At 50.4% G+C, this 19,791-nt stretch overlaps 2 pseudogenes; both read left to right on the forward strand.

Annotated features, from left to right (window-relative positions):
• The first annotated feature begins 8,114 nt into the window (after positions 1-8,114).
• On the forward strand, positions 8,115-11,504 carry LOC129149848 (melanoma-associated antigen 10-like; annotated as a pseudogene).
• Positions 11,505-13,331: 1,827 nt separating this feature from the next.
• On the forward strand, positions 13,332-14,594 carry LOC129149849 (EOLA-like protein; annotated as a pseudogene).
• Positions 14,595-19,791: the final 5,197 nt, after the last annotated feature.

Consider the following 19,791-nt stretch of genomic DNA (forward strand, 5'->3'; position numbering starts at 1 on the left):
CTGGCGGGCGGGCTTCTTGGGAGGAGGACCCTAGGCGGTGTGTCCTTCTGTCCACCTCCACCCAGGTCTCACAAGGGGGATGGAACCAGGGACCCAGGGACCTAGAGCAGAGCCAGCCCCGCCCGGAGCTCACAGGGGGTGAACACCCACACACAGCAGCCTCTGTGACCCTTACCCTGGGCTCCTAGAATCCCGGCCTTCTGGGTGGAGGCGGACCTCACCTGGGCAGGAGGCAGGCCCAGGCACTGCCAGAATCCAGATGAGGACCTGGGTCCCACCGCGGAGGGAAGCCCGCAGAAGTCCACCCCTGCTGCCCACCAGGAGGGGCACCAGGCGGGTGGCCACGCCCAGTGTGCCCTGACTCACATAGCGGGCTCTGAGGTAGAGGCAGAGATAAGGAGCAGGGCCTGTGGTCCGCATGGCGGGCAGAGGAGATTCCTAGTCATGGTCAGCTCGCTGAGGGGGATGGAAGGACCTGAGACCCCACCACAGAGCCAACCAGGCAGCACGCAGGGGACGTGAACACATGGACATTATCTCACTTCCGCATGCGGGTCTGAGAGTCTCTGCGGGGGCGGTTTGCTGTAAGGATGATGACTCCAGGTCAGCACAGGGAGGGCCATGACCTGGAGAACAGATGGGGGGGGGGGGCGGGTGAGAATGACGACACCCGCCATTTTCTCCCTTCCACATCTCCATCCAGGTCTCAGAGACTCTGGGGGTTTGGTAGAGAGAGTGGGATCCCATCTAGGCAGATGAAGAGCCAAGGACCCTGGAAACTAGACCAGCGTCAGTCTTGGTCTCAGAGACTCTGAGAGATTGTGTAGAGGGAGTGGAACTGATATAGGCAGATGTTGCGCCAAGAACTCTGGAAGCTGCACCAGAGTCAGTCCAGGTCTCAGAGACTCTGGGTGTTCAGTACATGAAATAGGACCCCATATAGGCATATGGTATTGCAAGGACCCTGGAATTTAGAGCAGAGTCAGTCCTGGTCTCAGAGACTCTGAGAATTGGGTAGAGGTAAGTGGACCCCATATAGGCAAATGGTGTGCCAACAACCCTGGAAAGTAGACCAAGGTCAGTCCTGGTCTCAGAGACTCTAGGGATTGGGAAGAGGAAGTGGGACCCCATATAGGCAGATGGTGCGCCAAGGACCCTGGAAGTTAGACCAGAGTCAGTCCTTGTCTTCTACACTCTGGGGGTTGTGTAGAGGGAGAAGCACATCATATAGGCAGATGGTGCGCGAAGAACCCTAGAAACTAGACCTGAGTCAGTCCTGGTCTCAGAGACTCTCAGGGTTGGGTAGAAGGAACAGGACCCCATATAGGCATATAGTTCGACAAGGATCCTGAAAACTAGACCAGAGTCAGTCCTGGTCTGAGAGACTCTGGGTTTTCAGTAGAGTGAGATGGAAGCTATATTGGCATATTGTGTGCCAATGAATTGCCAGAGCAAGGTGAGGACCATGAGGGAAAACAGAGGAACCTGGTAACTAGACCAGCGTCAATCCTGGTCTCAGAGTTTCTGGGAGTTGAGTTCAGGGCGTGGTCCATATAGGCAGGTGGTGTGCCATGGACTTGCTATAGTGGTCCATATAGGCAGGTGGAGTGCCAAGGACTGTGGCAACCAGAACAGAGTCAATGCTGGTCTCAGACATCCTGTGGGTTCAAGAGATGGAGTAGGACCCATATAAGCAGATGGTGCACCATTGACCCTTGAAGCCTGACCAGAGTAGTCCTGGTCTCAGAGATTCTGGGGGTTGGTTAGAGGAAATGGGAACCCATAGAGGCAGATGTTGTGCCAAGCACGCTGGAAGCTATAATAGAGTCCGTACTCAGGAGGCAGGCCCAGGCCCTGCCAGAATCCAGTTGAGGAACTGGGTCAGTACTCAGAGTCAGTACCAGGTCTCAGAGTCTCTGGGGGTTCAGTACAAGGAATAGGACCCCATTAAGGCAGATGTCATGCCAAGGACTCTGGGATCTAGACCAAAGTCAGTCCTGTCCTCACATGCTCAGGGGATTGGGTAGAGTGAATAGGAACCATCTAGGAAGGTGGTGTACCAAGGACCCTGGAATCCAGATCAGAGTCAGTCCTGGTCTCAGAGTCTCTGGGGGTTCAGTACATGGAATACGATCCCATCTAGGCAGATGGTGCACCAAGGACCTTGGAATCCAGATCAGAGTCAGTAAAGGTCTCAGAGACTCTGGGGGTTCAGTAGACGGAGTAGGACCCTATATAAGAAGATGTTGCAGCAAGGATCCTGGAAATTAGACAAGAGTCATTCTTTGTCTCAGAGTCTCTGGGGGTTCAGTAATGGGAGAAGGACCCCATATAGGTAGATGGTGTGCTAAGGACCCTGGAACTGAGACCAGAGTCAGTTCTTGTGTCCAGGAGTCTGGGGGTTCAGTAGAGTTATATGGACCCCAAATTGGCAGATGGTGTGCCATGGACTTGCTAGATCAAGGTGAGGGGCCCTGGAAGCTAGACCAGAGACAGTCCTGGTCTCAGAGACTTTGTATGTTCAGTAGAGTGAGCAGGACCCCATATAGCATATAGTCCGCCAATCTCCCTGGAATCCAGATCAGAGTCAACCCTGGTCTCAGAGTCTCTGGGGGTTCAGTAGACAGACTAGGACCCTATATAAGAAGATGGTGCAGCAAGGACCCTGGAAATTAGACAAGAGTCATTCTTTGTCTCAGAGTCTTTGGGGGTTCAGTAATGGGAGAAGGACCCCATATAAGGCAGATAGTGCGCCAAGGACCCTGTATTCTAGACCTGAGTCAAGCTTGTCCTCAGAGACTCTAGTGGTTTGTTAGATGGAGTAGGACCCCATATAGGCCGATGGTGAGCCAAGTACGCTGGAAACTAGACCAGAGTCAGTCCTGGTCTCAGTGACTTTGGGGGTTTGGTAGAAGGAATAGGACCCCATATAGGCAGAGGATCTGGCAAGGACCCTGGAATCTGGTCCAGAGTCAGTCCTGGTCTCAGAGACTCTGGGGATTGGGTAGACTGAGGAGGAGCCCATATAGTGAGAATGTGAGCCAAGGACCCTGGATTCTAGGCCAGAGTCAATCTTGTTTTCAGAGACTCTGGGGCCTTGTTCGGCAAACTGCGACTCACGAGTACATACTGCACTTTGGCCCCATGAGTGTGCCTCTTCCACAAAATACCATGGCCTGGGCGAGTGTATTTTGAAGAAGTGGCATTAGAAGAAGTTTAAGTTTAAAAAATTTGGCTCTCAAAAGAAATTTCAATCATTGTGCTGTTGATATTTGGCTCTGATGACTAATGAGTTTGCCGACCACTGCTCTTGTGGTTTGATAGAGGTTGTAAGACCCTATATAGGCAGAAGTTGCGCCAAAGACCCTTTCAGCTAGATTATAGTCAGTCCAGGTTTCAGAGACTCGGGGGTTTGGTACATGGAGTGGGACCCAATATAGGCAGTTGGTGCACCAAGGAACTGCCAGAGTCAAGGTGAGGACCCTGATAGACAATGGAGTGATTTTGGAATCCAGATCGGTGTAAGTCCTAGTCTCAGAGACTCTGGGGCATTGCTTAGAGGGAGTAGAACCCAATATAAGCAGATTATGTGCCAAATACCCTGGAAACTAGACCAGAGACAGTCCTGGTCTCAGGGACTCTGAGGGTTTGGTAGAGGGAGTGGGACCCCATATAGGCAGATGTTAGGCAAAGATCCTATAAACTAGACCACAGTCATTTATGTTCACAGTGACTCTGGGGGTTGGGTAGAGGGAGTGGGAGCCCATCTAGTCAGATGGTGCATCAAGTATCTTGTAAGCTAGACTAGAGTCAGACCTGGTCTCAGAGATCCTGGGGGTTAGGTAGATGGAGAGGGACCTCATAAAGGCAGATGGTGAACCAAGGACCCTGGAAAATAGACCAAAGTCAGTCCTGGTCTCAGGGTCTCTGGGGATTTGGTATACAAAGTGGGACCACATCTAGGCATATGTTGCACCACGCACCCTGGAATCTAGACCAGATTCAGTCTTGGTCTCAGAGACACTGAGGGTTCAGTAGAGAGAGTGGGACCCTCATAGGCAGAGGGTGGGCTAAGGACCCTGGAATCTAGAACAGAGTCAGTCCTGGTCTCAGAGACTCGTGGGGATTGGCGAGAGGGAGTAGGAATCCATATAGGCAGATAGTTAGCCAAGGATACTGGGCGCTAGAGCAGAGTCAGTCCTGGTCTCAGAAAATCTGGGGGTTCAGTAGAGGGAGAAGGGCCCCATATATGCAGTAAGTATGCCAAGGACCCTGGAACTGAGACCAGAGTCAGTCCTGGTCTCAGTGACTCTGAGGATTCAGTAGAGTGAGTTGGTCCCCATATAGGAATCATGTGTGCCAAGAAACTGCCAGAGCAAGGAGAGTACCATGAGGGAGGACAGCAGGACCTTGGAATCTAGACCAGAGCCAGTCCTGGTCTCAGAGTCTCTGGGGGATGGGTATAGGGAGTGGTGCCATATAGGCAGCTGGTGTGCCAAGGACACTGTAAACCAGACCACAGTCAGCGCTGGTCTCAAAGACTCTATGGTTTAATAGAGGAAGCAGGACCCCATATAGGCTATGGTGCGCCATGCACCCTGGAAGCTAGAAGAGCATCAGTACTGGTCTCAGAGACTCTGGGGTTCAGTATATGGAAAAGGACCACATATAGGCAGATGGTGCACCATGGACGCTGTAATCTAGACCAGGGCCAGTTCTGGTCTCAGAGACTCTAGGGATTTGGTAGAGGGATTGTAACCCCATTTGCAAGATAGTGTGGCAAGGACCCTGGAAACTAGACCAGAGTCAGTCCCAGTCTCAGAGAATCTGGGGGTTCAGTATATGGAATAGGATCCCATATAGGCAGATGGTGTGCCAAGGACCTGGAATCTAGACCAGAGTCATTTCTGGTCTGAGAGTCTCATGGGGTTAAAAAGAGGGTGTATGACCCCATATAGGCAGATAGTATGCCAAGGACCTGGAATCTAGACCAGGGTCATTTCTGGTCTGAGAGTCTCATGGGGTTCAGTAGAGGGTGTAGGACCCCATATAGGCAGATGGTTTGACAAGGACCATGGAATCTAGACCCGTGTCAGAACTTGTCTCAGAGACTCTGGTAGTTCAGTAGAGGGAAAAGGACCCCATATAGACAGATGGTGTACCAAGGACCTGCCAGAGCAATGTGACGACCATGAGGGAGGACAGAGGGACCCTGGAAACTAGAACAGAGACATTCCTGGTCTCAGAGATTTTAGAGGTTCAGTAGAGGGAGAAGGACACCATATAGGCAGATGGTTTCCCAAGTACATGCCAGGGAAAGGTGAGGACCATGAAGGAGGACAAAGCAACATTGGAAGCTAGACCAGAGATAATCCTGGTCACACAGACTCTGGGCATTGAGTAGAGGGTGTTGCACCCCTTATAGGTAGATGGTGCACCAATGACCCTGGAGAGTAGACCAGACTCAGACCTATTCTCAGAGACTCTGTGGTTTGGGTACAGGGAAGTGGTCCTTATATAGGCAATTGGTGCGCTAAGAATCTTAGAATCTAGACCAGAGTCAGTCCTGGTCTCAGAGACTCTGGGGGATTGGGTAGAGGACGTTGGACACCATATAGGCAGATGGTGCTCCAAGGACACCAGAAGCTAGACAAGAGTCATTTCTGGTCTCAGAGTTTCTTGGGGTTCAGTAGAGGGAGTAGGACCCCGTATAGGCAGATGTTTTGCCAAGACCCTGGAATCTAGACCAGAGTCCATCCTGGTCCAGAAACTCTGGGGGTTCAGTAGAGTGAGAAGGACCCAATATAGGCAGATGGTGTGCCAAGGAGAGTCCAGAGCAAGGTGAGGACAATGAGGGAAGACAGAGGGACCCTGGAAGCTAGACCAGAGAAAGTCCTGTTCTCAGAGACTTTAGAGGTTCAGTAGATTGAGAAGGACCTCATATAGGCAGATGGTTCACCAAGGACCCTGAAATCTAGACCATAGTAAGTCCTGCTCTCAGAGACTCTGGGGGTTGGTTAGAGGGAGTGGTCCCATATAGGAAGATGGTATGCCAAGGACCCTGGAAACCAGAACAGAGTCAGTGGTGGTCTCTGAGTCTCTGTGGGTTCAATAGAGGGAGAAGGACCCCGTGTGGGCAGATGGTTCACCAAGGACCCTGAAATCTAGACCAAAGTCAGTCGTGGTCTCAGAGACTCTGGGGTTGGGTGGAGAAAGTGGGAACCCATACAGTCAGGTAGTGTGCCAAGGACCCGGGACGCTAGAACAGAGTCAGTACTGGTCTCAGAGACTCTGGGGATTCAGTAGAGGGAGAAGGACCCCATATAGTTAGATGGTGTTCCAAGGCCCATGAAACCGAGACCAGAGTCATTCCTGGTCTCACAGACTCTGCGGGTCCAGTAGAGTGAGATGGACCCCTTATGGGCAGAGGGTGTGCCAAGGACCTGCCAGAGTAAGGTGATGGCCATGAGGGTGGCCTGAGGGACCAGATTCATTCCTGTTGTTAGAGATTCTGAGTGTTGTTTAGAGGAAGTGTGAACCCATATAGTCAGATGGTGTGCCAAGACCCTGGAATCTAAACTTGAGTGAGTCCTTGTGTCAGAGACTCTGCGGGTTGGGTAGAGGGAATAGGACCCAATGTAGGCAGATGGTGCTCCAAAGACCCTAGAAGCTAGAACAGCATCTGTCTTGGTCTCAGATACTCTGGGGGTTCAGTAGAGGGAGTAGTATCCCATATAGGAAAATGGTGCGCCAAGGACCCTTGAACAGAGACCAGAGTCAGTACTGGTCTCAGATCCTCTGGGGGTTGGGTACAGGGAAGAGGTTCCCATATGTGCAATTGGTGCTCCAAGGATCCTAGAATCTAGACCAGTGTCAGTCCTGGTTTCAGACACTCTGGGGAATTGGGTAGAGGGAGTAGGATTCCACATAGGCAGATAGCGCACCAAGGACCCTGGATTCTAGACTGGAGTCTATCTTGTTCTAAGAGACTGGGGGTTTGATAGAAAGACTAGTACCCTGTATAGGCAGATGCTGAGCCAAGAAAGGTGGAAACTAGACCAGAGTCAGTCCTGGTCTCAGAGACTCTGGGGGTTGGGCAGAGGGAATAAGACCCCATATAGGCAGATGGTTCGCCAAGTACCCTAGAATCTAGAACAGAGTCAATCCTGGACTCAGAGACTGTGGAGGTTCAGTAGAGGGAGTAGGACTTTATATAGGAAGATGGTGCACGAAGGACCCTGGAAACTTGACGAGAGTCATTCTTGGTCTCAGAGATTCTAGGGGCTCAGTAGAGGGAGAAGGACCCCATATAGGCAGATGGTGTGCCCAGGACCCTGGAACCGAGACCAGAGTCAGTCCTGGTCTCATAGACTCTTGGGGTTCAGTAGAGGGAGAAGGACCCCAAATAGGCAGATGGTGTGTCAAGGACCCTGGATGCTAAATAAGACTCAATCCTGGTCACTCAGACCAGGGGGGTTCAGTAGGGGGAGTAAGACCCCATATAGGAAGATGGTGTGCCAATATCCCAGGTAGCTAGACCAGAGTCAGTCCTGGTCTCAGATTCTCTGGGGGTTCAGTAGAGGAGTAGGACCCCATATAGGTGGATGGTGCACTAAGGACCCTGGCAACTAGATTGTAGTCAGTTCTGGTTTCAGAGTCTCAGGGGGTTTGGCAGATGAAGTGGGACCCAATATAGGCAGTTGGTATTCCAAGTACCTGCCAGTCAAGGTGAGGACCCTGAGGGAGGACAGAGGGATCATGGAATCTAGCCAAGACTAATTCCTGCTCTCAGAGACTCTAAGGTGTTTGGCTGAGGGAGAAGTACCCCATATAGGCAGATGGTGCGCCAAGGACCCTGAAGCTAGACCAGAGTCAGTCCTGGTCTCAGAGACTGTCAGGGTTCCGTAGATGGAATAGGCAGGCAGATGGTGAGGCAAGGATCCTGGAAGCTAGACCAGTGTCAGTCCTGGTCTGAGGCTCTGGAGTTGAGTAGAGGAAGTAGGACCCCATAAAGGAAGATGGTGCCCCAAAGTCCCAGAAATGAAGACCAGAGTCAGTCTTGGTCTCAGAGACTCTATGGTTTTGGTAGAGGAAGTGGGACCCCATGTAGGTAGATGGTGTGCGAACGATCTGCCAGAGTCAAGGTGAGTACCCTGATGGAGGACGGAGGGACCCTGGAAGATAGACCAGAGACAGTGCTGGGATCCCACTGGGGGGATGACCACAGACAGCATGTGCTGAGATGCACAACTGGGTCAGGATCAGGAGCAATACTTGAGAAAGGCAGTGGGTGGGCCCAGGACCTTCCAAAGTCCTTAGGCAGGCCTCATGGGAGGATAATCATAGGTGGCATTTTCTTTTTTTCTTTTTTTCCCCAATTTTTTTTATTAAGGTATTATATGTGTACATATCTTACCATTGCCCCCCCTCCACCCCACTCCCATTTATGCCCTCACCCCCCAGAGTTTTGCATCCATTGGTTATGCTTATATGCATGCATACAAGTCCTTTGATTGATCTCTTATCTTCCCCACCTCTCCCTAACCTTCCTGCTGTAATTTGACAGACTGTTTAATGATTTACTGCCTCTGTATCTATCTTTTTGTTCAAGTTTATAATGTTCTTTATTATCCATAAATGAGTGAGATCATGTGGTATTTTTCTTTCATTGACTGGCTTATTTCACTTAACATAATATTCTCCAATTCCATCCAGGTTGCTGCAAATGGTAAGAATTCCTTCTTTTTTATGGCAGCATAATATTCCATTGTGTAGATGTACCATAGTTTTCTGATCCAGTCACCTGCTGATGGGCAATAGGTGGCATTTTCTTATTCCTTCATCTGGGTCTGACAGTCTGGGGCTTGGGTATAAAGAGCAGGACCTCACTGCAGCAGAGGGTGGGGCCAGCATCTGCCAGAGTTAAGGGGGATCCTATGGGAGGACTGAGGGAACCTTGGATCCCACCACAGTGCAAACCCCTCAGAAACCCTCACCTGCCCTCGGCCCTGGGGTTTCTGGAATCGCTTTCCCATGGATTCTCCCAATCCCTTTGGTCTCAGGAATCTGAAAGAGGTGGGGCCTTACACAAAGGGTGTGGTATATGGAAAGCAGAGCCAGGACACTCGGGCACTGCAAGTGGCCAAGCTATTGACCATGAGGGAGGAAGGAGGGGGAATTGTTCTGCAGAACAAATGGGGGCCTCATGGACATTCATCCCACTTCCACTTTCAGCTCTGAGAGACCCCAGGCAGGGCTGTCCAACAGAGAGCACTCTGATTTTTGCTGGGGTGGTGGGCCTCAGTCAGATGAGCAAAGGAGGAGAGGGGAGGTGTCCCGGACCCTGACTTCCTTTAAGGGGAGGAATCTGAGGAAAGGCAGCAGGAACCCTAATGCTCCTCCCCTGCTCCCAAGTCTTGCTGTCTCCTTTCAAGGTTCAGCTGAGGACTGAGGGAAAACCTCACATTGCAGCTGGTCGAATCCCAGCCTTACTTTGCCACTTCTGTCAGCCATGAGAGAAAGTGGAACGTGGTGTCACTCACGTCCTCCACCAGTTCAGGAGGGTGAGTTTTTAGTCTGAAGGAAAGTGGCCTTAGTTCAACACAGGAAGTTGTCCAAGACCCTGTCAGATGTCAACGTTAGGACTGAGGGCACTCCCCGTCTCAGGGCAGATAGCCCCCACAGAGTTTGGCCATGTCCTCCTGTATCCTGTGGGATGTCCTGGGCAGGTGTGGTCAGATGTGGGTCCCCCTCACTTTGTTCTGTTCAGTCTCAGGGGTGTGTAGCCTTGTTCTGAGAGTTTTGCCTCAGGGCCAGCAGAGGGGAAGTTCATGGGCCCTGCCAGGGGAACAGTGAGAACCCTGAGTGAGGACGCAGAAGACCATCTAGCCCAGAACAGTGGGGAACTCACAGAATCCTTTCCTCCCTCTTGTCAGCACTGGAGGCCCATGGCTGTGCATGCCACCTGCACGCTGAGGTGTTTCCTTGTTTCCTTTTACAGGGGCTCCAGGAGCCAGGGTATAAAGGCCTTGGTCTGAGGCACAAAACACAGGTCATAGAGCAGAGGAGGTCCAGGCCATGCCAGCAGTCACGGTGAGGTGCCTGCCTTCACCTAGAATGTCTCCCCAGGTTCTCCCCCATGCCAGAGTAGAGGAGAACTCCTGCAGCACCCGACCCCACCCCACTGCCAGTCACAGAACCCTGGCCTATGCTGACTGTACCTGGAGAACCATCTGACTTCCTCATTCAGGATCTTAGGGGACAGGCCACCCAGGAGAAGAGACCCCAGTGAGGCCCAAGAGCACCCCTAAAGAGGAGACCTGTAGCTCTGCTTTGTTAAAGCTGACAAGGGTGTACCCAGCTGAGGCCACTTATATTTCCTCTCTCCCCAGGCCTGTGAGTCCTCATTGCCCACCTCCAGCCCGCACTCCTGTGGCTGCCTGACAGGAGTCATCATGCCTCGAGCTCCAAAACGATGACGCTACATGCTTGAAATTCGCGAGGCTGAGGAATAGGATCCTTCCTCCTCCTGCTCCTCCTCTTTTCCTTTCTCTTTCTCCTCCTCCTCCTCTTCCTCTTGCTATCCTCTGCTTTCAAGTAATGCAAGCTCCTTGGAGGAGGTTCATGCTGCTGCTGGGACACCAAGTTCTACCCGGAGCTCTCCAAGTGCCTGTGTCTCCCCTACTGCCTTTGCCGCTGCTGCTCCATTGAGCCAGTCCAGCAGCCAAGAAGAGGAGGGTCCCAGTACCTCCAGGGCCCTGCCAGATTTAGAGTCCTTGCCCAGAGACGTGTTTGATGATAAGGTAGCTGATCTGGTGGGATTCCTGCTCCTCAATTATCGCACAAAGGAGCTGACCACAAAGGTAGAAATGCTGAGTAGCGTCATCAGAAAGCACCAGGACCACGTTGCTGTAATCTTCGGCGAGGCCTCTGAGTGCATGCAGCTGGTTTATGGCATTGATGTGAAGGGAGTGGACCCCACCAGCCACACCTATGTCCTAGGCACCAACCTGGGCCCCACCTATGATGGGAGGGTGAGCAATGAGCACAGTATGCCCAAGACTGGCCTTCTGATACTCATCCTTAGTATAATCTTCTAGGAGGATGATTGTGTCCCCATAGAGAAGATATGGAGAGCACTGAATGCCATGGGGGTGTATGCTGGGATGGAGCATTGCATCTATGGGGAGCCCAGGGAGCTCCTCACCAAAGTTTGGGTGCATGAATAGTACCTGGAGTACCAGCAGGTGCGCAACAGCCAACCGGATTGGTACGAGTTCCTGTGGGGTCCCAGGGTCCACGCTGAGTCAAGCAAGTTGAAAGTCCTGGAGTTTGTGGCCCAGATCAATTGGAGTGACCCCAGATCCTTCCCACACTGGTATGAGGAGGCTTTGAGAGAGGAGGAACAGAGAGCCCAGGCCAGAATTAGCACCACACATGATACTACTGCCATGGTCAGTGCAAGCTCTTCTGCCATGTCCAGTAGCTTCTTCTGCCCTCAGTGAAGTCCAAGGCAGATTTCTTTACTTTGTGTTTTAAGAGGGAAGTCAATGATCCAAGCAGTGATGGGGCAGACTAGCCGATTATAGTGAATAACATCTGTGTATCTCATTCCATTGGGTTGATTTAGAAATGTATCTTCTTTTATTTTTGGTATTTTAAAATGTTACTTTAAGTAGAATGTTTATTAGCTTCAGAATCTAAGTTTACAAATGACAAGGGTCACACGTTATTTAACTTAAGAGAAAGAGCTTTGCTATTTTGTAAAACAAATTGGGAATCGTTCATTTTATTTGTACTCTGTAACCAGATAACATGGACTTGGAATAGCCTTTTTGTTTTTTTAACGTGAAAGGGCATAGCTGTAAAACAGATAAAATAGTTAATTTTTGATTCCTGTATCATTTCTGGTCTGTCATTCTGTAAAAATAGAGTATATATACCTGGATTTTCTTAGCTTATTCAAGAATGTAGAAAAGTAAACAGTAAAAAGACTCTTCTTACTAGTTCATGTGCACCCTAAACTTTCATTGAGCCTCTGTCCTCATAAGGAAAGGCAACCCAGCCAGAGAAAGGGAGGGGGTGCAGAGCAGAGGAGCTGGGCACCAGGACTGGGTTGGGAAGGGAGTGAACACAGGCTGCTTTTGTCCCCTGGGCCTTGTCTTTGAGAGTGGGTATGTTTCCATGCACACGAGGACATAATAGCTGAAGTGAGGTTTATGTCCTTTAAGACAGGAGGGGAGAGTCACCCAGAGTGGGGGGTTGCTCATGTGGAGTGTGGTACTGAGGCTCAGGCCCTATGATGTTGATGTGTAGCCACCGGTTGTGTCTGTCCTATTATGGTACAGTCCAGGTACTCAGCCCCGTGGAATCCAAGCTCCGTCAGGTACTAGGACCCCCTTCCCCAGGGAAAAGGCAAGGACAGTGGGTGATGTAGTCAGGGCCCCCATGATCCTGGGCTGTCTATTCATCCCGCTGTGCCACCTTCCCCACCACCATTACTTGAGGATTGAATTCTAGGATTTGTGGATCATGTCCACCCCAGGGCCTGGCATGGGGTTGGTGTGTGTGGGTACTGGTGCCAATTCTTCCTGCTCCTGTTATTCCTTTCTGTAGGCTGCAGTGGGGGCCAGGAGTGCCTGCTGACAGCAGATAGCAGTGGTGCAGCCAGGGGATGGCGGAGGGTGGCTCCCAAAGGGGCCTGAGGGAGACACCTGGCAGGATGATCTGCGCTCACACGGTGGTGTCCCAGGGCCCAGCTTAGGTTGCATCCCAAGGATTTGCAACCAGCAGCCCAGGAAGAAGGACCGGTGGGCTTGGGGACCTGCAGTGCCTGGGGGTGAAAAGAGAGGGGAGCTGACTGTGCTGGAGTGGGTGGGGTGAGGAGAAGAAGCACAGCCCAGGAGTGTCTGCATTGGGAGAGGACTAGAACCCACTCATCCAGTGTGAAGCCAAATCGCCTTTCCTCCCTCCTCTGTGCTCCCCTGGCCTCAGTGACCTCCTTTGTGGAACTGACCACATCCTGTGTGAGTGCCTCTCCTTACCTGTCTCTACCTTCTTCCTTGAGCCCTCCCCCCGCCCCAAGACTCCATCTGATGGATGAGGCATCTGTATTGCCAGCCCTTTCCATTGGGCCTAGCCGCTGACAGCCTGGGGATAGGAAGGTGGAGCCTCTCCCACCATCCCTGTCCATGGGGTTCCAGGACCCCAGGGGTCACTGGGGAGAGGTCAGCCCACAGACCATGAACATGGAGGGCTGATGCATGATGCTTATGGACTGTCACACTTGTGGGTTTCCCCAGGCCACGTGAGGCCCAAGGATCTCTAGGGAGATGGATTTCTCCTGCATCTCCTTCCTGCAGCCTTCTGCAGGCTTTGTCTTAAATGTGGTTAAGACTCCAGACTCATTGGCAACCCTAGTGAGCAGCCAGGGGAACTGTACCATCGCCACCCACATTGCTCACAGAGACTAGAAATATGCCCTCTGGTGGAAGTTGCTGCTGGAGAGGTTGGGGTGGAACCCCAGGCAGATTCAGGCCCTGCTTGGGGAAAGGAGAAGTATGGCTGAGCAGTGATCATAGGCAAAGTGTGACACCCTGAGCACAGCTCACATCCCTCCAAGAGTACCCCCAGGACCTTGCTCAGGGGTTTGGGGTTTATTTTCTTTTAAGCCTGTGGTGGTGGGGCTGTGGTTTCTGTAAGCAGCACACCTTCAAAGGGGCAGCAAGGGGCCCAGGCTGGGGTTCCGTGGGCTGAGTTCCTACGACCTGGGTGAAGCCTTCTTTCTGTCCACACTGGACCTCAGTTCCCATTGGTGACCTGAAAGGCAGGGACAGGTCCAAGTCTGCATGTGGTGTTGCCTGTGTGCACACATGTGTATTTATGTGTGTGCACGCATGTGTGTGTGCGTGACAGACCAGGGGAGGCTTCACAGCACACAGAGAATGTCAGGTGGCCTCCAGACTCAGGCTGTCTGCCTGACTTCACACACCTGCCCCACCCGCACCGCCCATGGCACCCAGGGCCCATTTGCTCACCCCTCAGTGGTTGAGGTCCCACATCAGCTCCTTTCACCTGGTGAAGAGCTTGGGACCTGATTGCCTGTGGGTTCCCCACAGCAGTCAGGGCCTTTCTGACTTGTACGTGCTGCCCACAGCAGTCGGGCTGGGACCTGCCCAGTAGTGGACCAGGCTCTGTCCTCTTCTTTTCCTTCTCTCCCCTGGCCTCACCCAGAATTCTCTGAACAGAGTTTGACACATCGGAAGTGCTCAGAGGGACCCAGCTCACTCCATGTCCCTTTGGTGAAATCAGCTTAGCCTCTCGTGGGCGTAACTTTGAAGAACCAATTTCTGTCACAGGAAGCCTTTGGTTTATGGAAGGGAAAACATCTCAGTGCTTCTCTCATGGTACACGGGGATCCCTGACATTGGGGCAACTCTGCAGTGCCCAGAAAACGTGGTTCCTGAGGAGGTTGTGGAACTGGAAAAGCAGGCTGTACTGACCAACCTGAAGCAGAAGTACCAGACTGCACTTTCAAACCCTGGTGGTTACTGGAGCCATACCCAAAAAAGGGGGAAAGGCTATCTTCCAGGTAGGCATCCCACATCTGTGGTATACCACTTAGCAGCTGGGGAGGCCCGGGTTCTAGGTGGGGCTCCATGTAAGGTGCCTTGAACTTGGGCTAGCGACACTCAAATGCTGATCAGAAATTTCCTGGCATCATAGGGGGACCCGTGAGTAAAGACCCTCCTGTTTCAGGATGCATAACTAATGTAAGGTGATTCCCCCAAGGTCAGGAGCCAGGCAGCTCTGTCTCCTATCCAGTAGGCAAGGCTCAGGGGACCAGATCTTCCTGGGCCTGCATCAGGACCCCCTAGCCCGATCCTTGGCTGAGTTGGAGAAAATGAGAGAGGACGACAGGGATTAATGTCTTTCTGGAGCCAGGATTTCTAGTCTCCTGAGGCTCATCTGATGAGGTGTGTGGCACAGAAACAACAGAACATGGACCCACAATTTTCATTGCCCTGTTTATTTTCCTCCATATAGTTTTGCCTTTCTTTATTAAAGCCTACATGGAATGGAGAATACAGAGTGGTGATTGTTTTCTGTCACCTATGATCTTACAGGCCTGCATTGCCCTTGAACTGCTCACAGAGTGAACAGTTGCCATATAAGGAGTCCTCCCCCTCCTCCTAGTCCTTCAGGTTCCTTGGGTTGGGTCATGATTGAAAAGACAGCCATCATCATATGAATAACAGGTGTTGTACAAATAAATCATCAAATCATATAGTGTGTGATTTAGGGGCCTAGGGGACAGAGCCCCGATCCCGTGGGTTTGGGCAGTAGCCAGGGGAACAATCATGCCATTCCCAGATATGCCCTCCCCACTTGGGCCACCTTCCTCACTTGCACACCAGACCTTCTTGGCACTACTCGCAGGCCACAGAACCGAGAACTTGAATATGCAGGCGGCACTGGGTCCCCAAGGATTGAGAGATTTCCTCTGGGCCTTTTACTTGATTCTTCGGTGCCTTTTTAATGCTGAATTCTTGCTAAGTGTCTGGTAGGGGGCAGCTTCTTGTGTCTCTGGGAAGGGGTTGAGGTGGTATCTGGCCAAGTATGATTCATCTGGTTCCCTTTTGTCTTGATGTTCTCGATGAGCCAAGGCTTGTCTTTCTGGAAATTGCTGTTTCTATACACCTGAAACAAAATTAATTCAGTCTTTCTGGGAGAAAATATGTCCATTTGACATTAAGTGGCCTCTCAGAATCTTTTGTCATCCCTGCAGGTAATCTCTAAGGGGCTACAGTTTTATATGGAAATCTATACTTTCTCATCTTTGGAAAAATACTGTCTCATGTGAAAGAGTTATCCCCTGAAATGAAACCCTTCCAGTATATCATTCTCCTGGGTCTACTAGAAAGGTGTTTGAGTAATAGATAATGTGGGACATGGGAGGCCTTACTACTTTACCATCATCTTGTTCTCTGAAGAGGAAACTGGAGAGTCGCCTGGGCGTATTTTACTGAATCAGATTCAGCAAGCATATGGACAAAAGTCTTCAGGCTGTCACATTCAAATATTTGCTCCTTGCCCCTTTGTCAAAGAACCTCACATTGGAAGGATCTTTCTCAATGATCCCGGTGTCTGGCATCATTCCAGTGCACAGACGTGAAGGTGTCATCCCCCATCATCCCCCAAAGCTTTCTTGGGAAGAAGAGTCCTAGAAGATCATTGTTTCCTTCCACTTGGACAGCACTTTGGCTTGAGTCCTCTGATTGTGGGTTGCCTCAGTTGCAAGCTTGGTACCCATGTCTCTCCAACACCTGTGATAGGACCAGCTTGGCTCCGGGCATCTCATGGGTACACAGAACGGCATGGAGATGCTCTACATTAAAAAGCATTGGCTACTCTAATCCTATCACTGAACAGTGGGGTCACAGCAGGGATGCCCAATATATACTGCCCACAAAATTCTAAGCCTTGGGGCAATCAGCTGCTTAAGTCATGTGATTACACCAGCACAGCCATGGGTGAACCTGAGGGCTGGTGGTCAAGGATTAGAAAAGACAGACAGGAGAATAAAGCCAGGGTTAGGTGGGATGCTGCCCTCTGATTAGAGAGACAGTGCCATGGCCTGCAAGCCGAGTCTTTATTTTATAGCCAGTTTCCACTAGACAAAGTAAGGGTGTGGTCAAGATATTTACAATGTTGTTGGTTTCAAATCTATTCAATTATATGCACTTGAACTCTATTAAGCCCACATCACCCAGCCACGTGGGACCACAGGTTTGGACCTTAAGGTCAAGCTTACAAATACAGCCTTTGGCTATAATTGTGCTGGGACTTGAAGGTAGCTTTGCCATGAGAGGATCATATCCTCTCATTAGTCCGAGGCCTGAACCTGTCCAAACGCTGTAGCCGCTCTCCACAATCCTGTACAGGTGGGAGCACAAGCAGTGGTACCTTCCCATGGTACCCTTCTATCTCGCTATTCAGAGTATTAAGATCAAAGTTACCCAAAACAGCTAGAGAACATGGATCATAAAAACCACTGTGGTATCCTCTCCTCTATGGTGAAGATGACTTGAATTTGACTTTTGTCCCATCCCACACCCACAATCTCATCTATGTTCAAGTACATAGTTATGATTATTTTCATATCTGCTTCCTTCAGTCACAGTTACCTAAACAAGTTGTGATTTTCCTTGGCAGTGAGTCTGTGTCCTTGGCCCATGAGTCCTTGTCCCATGTCTTGCACTAAGTGGTATAGCTTGTGCTCTCTGAGGGTTGATCCTTTGTTTCTAAAAGTGGAGTGCAAAGGCATTTGGGAACAGACTCCTCCCAAGGTGCCCCTCAGCCAAAGGACTGTATCCTTAATGGAGCACCTGGGTCTAGATTCAGGCTCAGTCCATGGTCTTTGTGTCTCTAAACAGGATTACAAAGCATTCATTCATGAAGTCAGTTTATTCTTGTAGGACATGCCCTAGACTCTAGCTGTTGGTGGGTTTAGCGTGTGAGTGGGGGACTCCTAGTTTCGCTGGATATACAGCCAGCTCCCTTCAGTTGCCTACCAAAAAATTGTTTCTTAAAGGAGTTATTTAAAGGCTCAAAAGATTTCCTTGTGCGTTTTGCTAGCTCATGCCTCTGCCTATTAGTTATTTGAAGGGACTTGTCCATTTTATGTGAGGAAAATTGGAGAGAGGACTTTGGAAACCACCGTCTGGATTTCGGTGGAAAGAGGGTGTTTATTTGTTATGATCTAGGCACCCTTGCATCCCAAGGCTTCTGTAGGACCATTAGCTAATGTTCTTTGAAGCAAGAGCAACCGGATTTCCATTGTGGTGAAGAATCTAGTACATCAGGCCCATCCTTTCCTTTGAATATGAAATATTCACACTGCTGACTTCAGTGGAGTGGAAGAAAGCCATTAGGAAACCAGCCTTCCTCAGCTAAGCCTGCTGGGTCCCAGAAATCCAACTGTCGGTACCATGGCCACCAGTTAGACAGTCTTTATTAAGCACCATGTTAAGAACCTTTTGAGAAAGAAGAACAAAGCTATAGACATCACAATACCTGATATCAAGCTATGCTACAAGGCCATTGTCATCAAAACAGTTGGTATTGATATAAGATCAGGTATATGGATCAATGGAAAAGAACAGAGAGCCTAAGAATCAACCCATACCTATATTGGGAACTGATATTTGACAAAGGAGGCAACAGTATATGATAGGGTAAAGACAGTCTCTTCAATAGTAAATGGCATTGAGAAACTTGGATGTGAAAAAATGAATCCAAACCACCAACTTATACTTTTCAGAAGAATTCATTCAAAATGAACAAAAGACTTAAATGTAAGTCGTGAAACCATAAAAATCCTGGAAGAAAGCATCAGCCATAAAACCTCAGACATCTGCCATGGTAATATTTTATGCCGATATGTCACTCCAGCTGTGAGTCTGGCTTCTGGCTGAGCCGCCCTCCACCTGTGGGAGCCCACTGACCACCCTATGGGGGGAAAGTGGGGAGCAGCTCCTGTGTTGAGCATCTGTCCCCTGATGGTCTGTGCACATCATAGCAGCTGGTTGTACTGCAATTCAGTTGATTTTCATATTAGGCTTTTACTATATAGGATAGCCAAGAGCTGGAAACAGTGCAAATGGCCATCAGGAGAAGAGAGGATAAAGTAAACAGTGGTATCCTATATAATAAAAGGCTAATATGTAAATCGACCAAACAGTAAAACAACCAGTCACTATGACACACCCTGACCACCAGGGGGCAAATGCTCAATGCAGGAGCTGCTCCCTGGTGGTCAGTGCGCTCCCACCAGGGAGCGCAGCAGTGGTGGCAGGAGCCTCTCCCTCCTCTGCAGCAACACTTAGGATGTCTGACTGCCTGCTTAGGCCTGCTCTCCACTGGGAGCAGGCCTAAGTCAGTATTCAGACATCCTCCAAGGGCTCCTGGACTGCAGAAAGGCACAGGCCGCGCTGAAGGACCCCACGAGTGCATGAATTTGGTGCACCGGGCCTCTAGTCCTATATTAAAGAAAGGCTAATATGCAAATCGAACAAACAGCTGAACGACTAGTTGCTATGACATGCACTGACTACCAGGGGACAGACGCTCAATGCAGAAGCTGCCCCTGGTGATCAGTGCCCTCCCACAGGGGGGACTCCGCTCAGACAGAAGCCATAAGCTAGGCTCACTGCTGGCAAGTGCAGTGGTGGTGACAGGGGCCTCTCCCATGGGGAGCGGGCCTAAGCCATCAGTCGGACATCCACCAAGGGCTCCCAGATTGTGAGAGGGCACAGGCTGGGCTGAGAGACCCTCCTCCCCCTGCCCCCCAAATGCACTTTACCAGGCCTCTAGTATTTACATAATGGAATACTACCTGGCAAAAAAAGAGAAGGCATTCTTAACTTCTGAGATAGCATGTATGGACATGGAGATTATTATGCTCAGTGAAATAAGCCAGTCAGAGAAAGAGAAAAACTATATGATCTCACTTATATGTGGAATATAATGAACAACATTATCTGACAAACAAAATAGAAATACAGGCATGAAGACATGGACCAGACTGACAGTTGTCAGAGGGGTTGAGGGAGAGGGGGATTGGATGAAACTAACTGAAGGAATTAGCCAAAGAACATGGACACAGATGACAATGTGGTGAGGGCCAGAGGGTGCGGGGAGGTAAGGTGCTGTGAATAGGGCCAAAGGAAGGGAAAATGGGGATATTTGTAAGAGTGTCAACAATAAAATAAAAATTTTAAAGTATATTGG

The sequence above is a fragment of the Eptesicus fuscus genome, chromosome 1 (assembly GCF_027574615.1).
Source record: "Eptesicus fuscus isolate TK198812 chromosome 1, DD_ASM_mEF_20220401, whole genome shotgun sequence".
Lineage (NCBI taxonomy): Eukaryota > Metazoa > Chordata > Mammalia > Chiroptera > Vespertilionidae > Eptesicus > Eptesicus fuscus.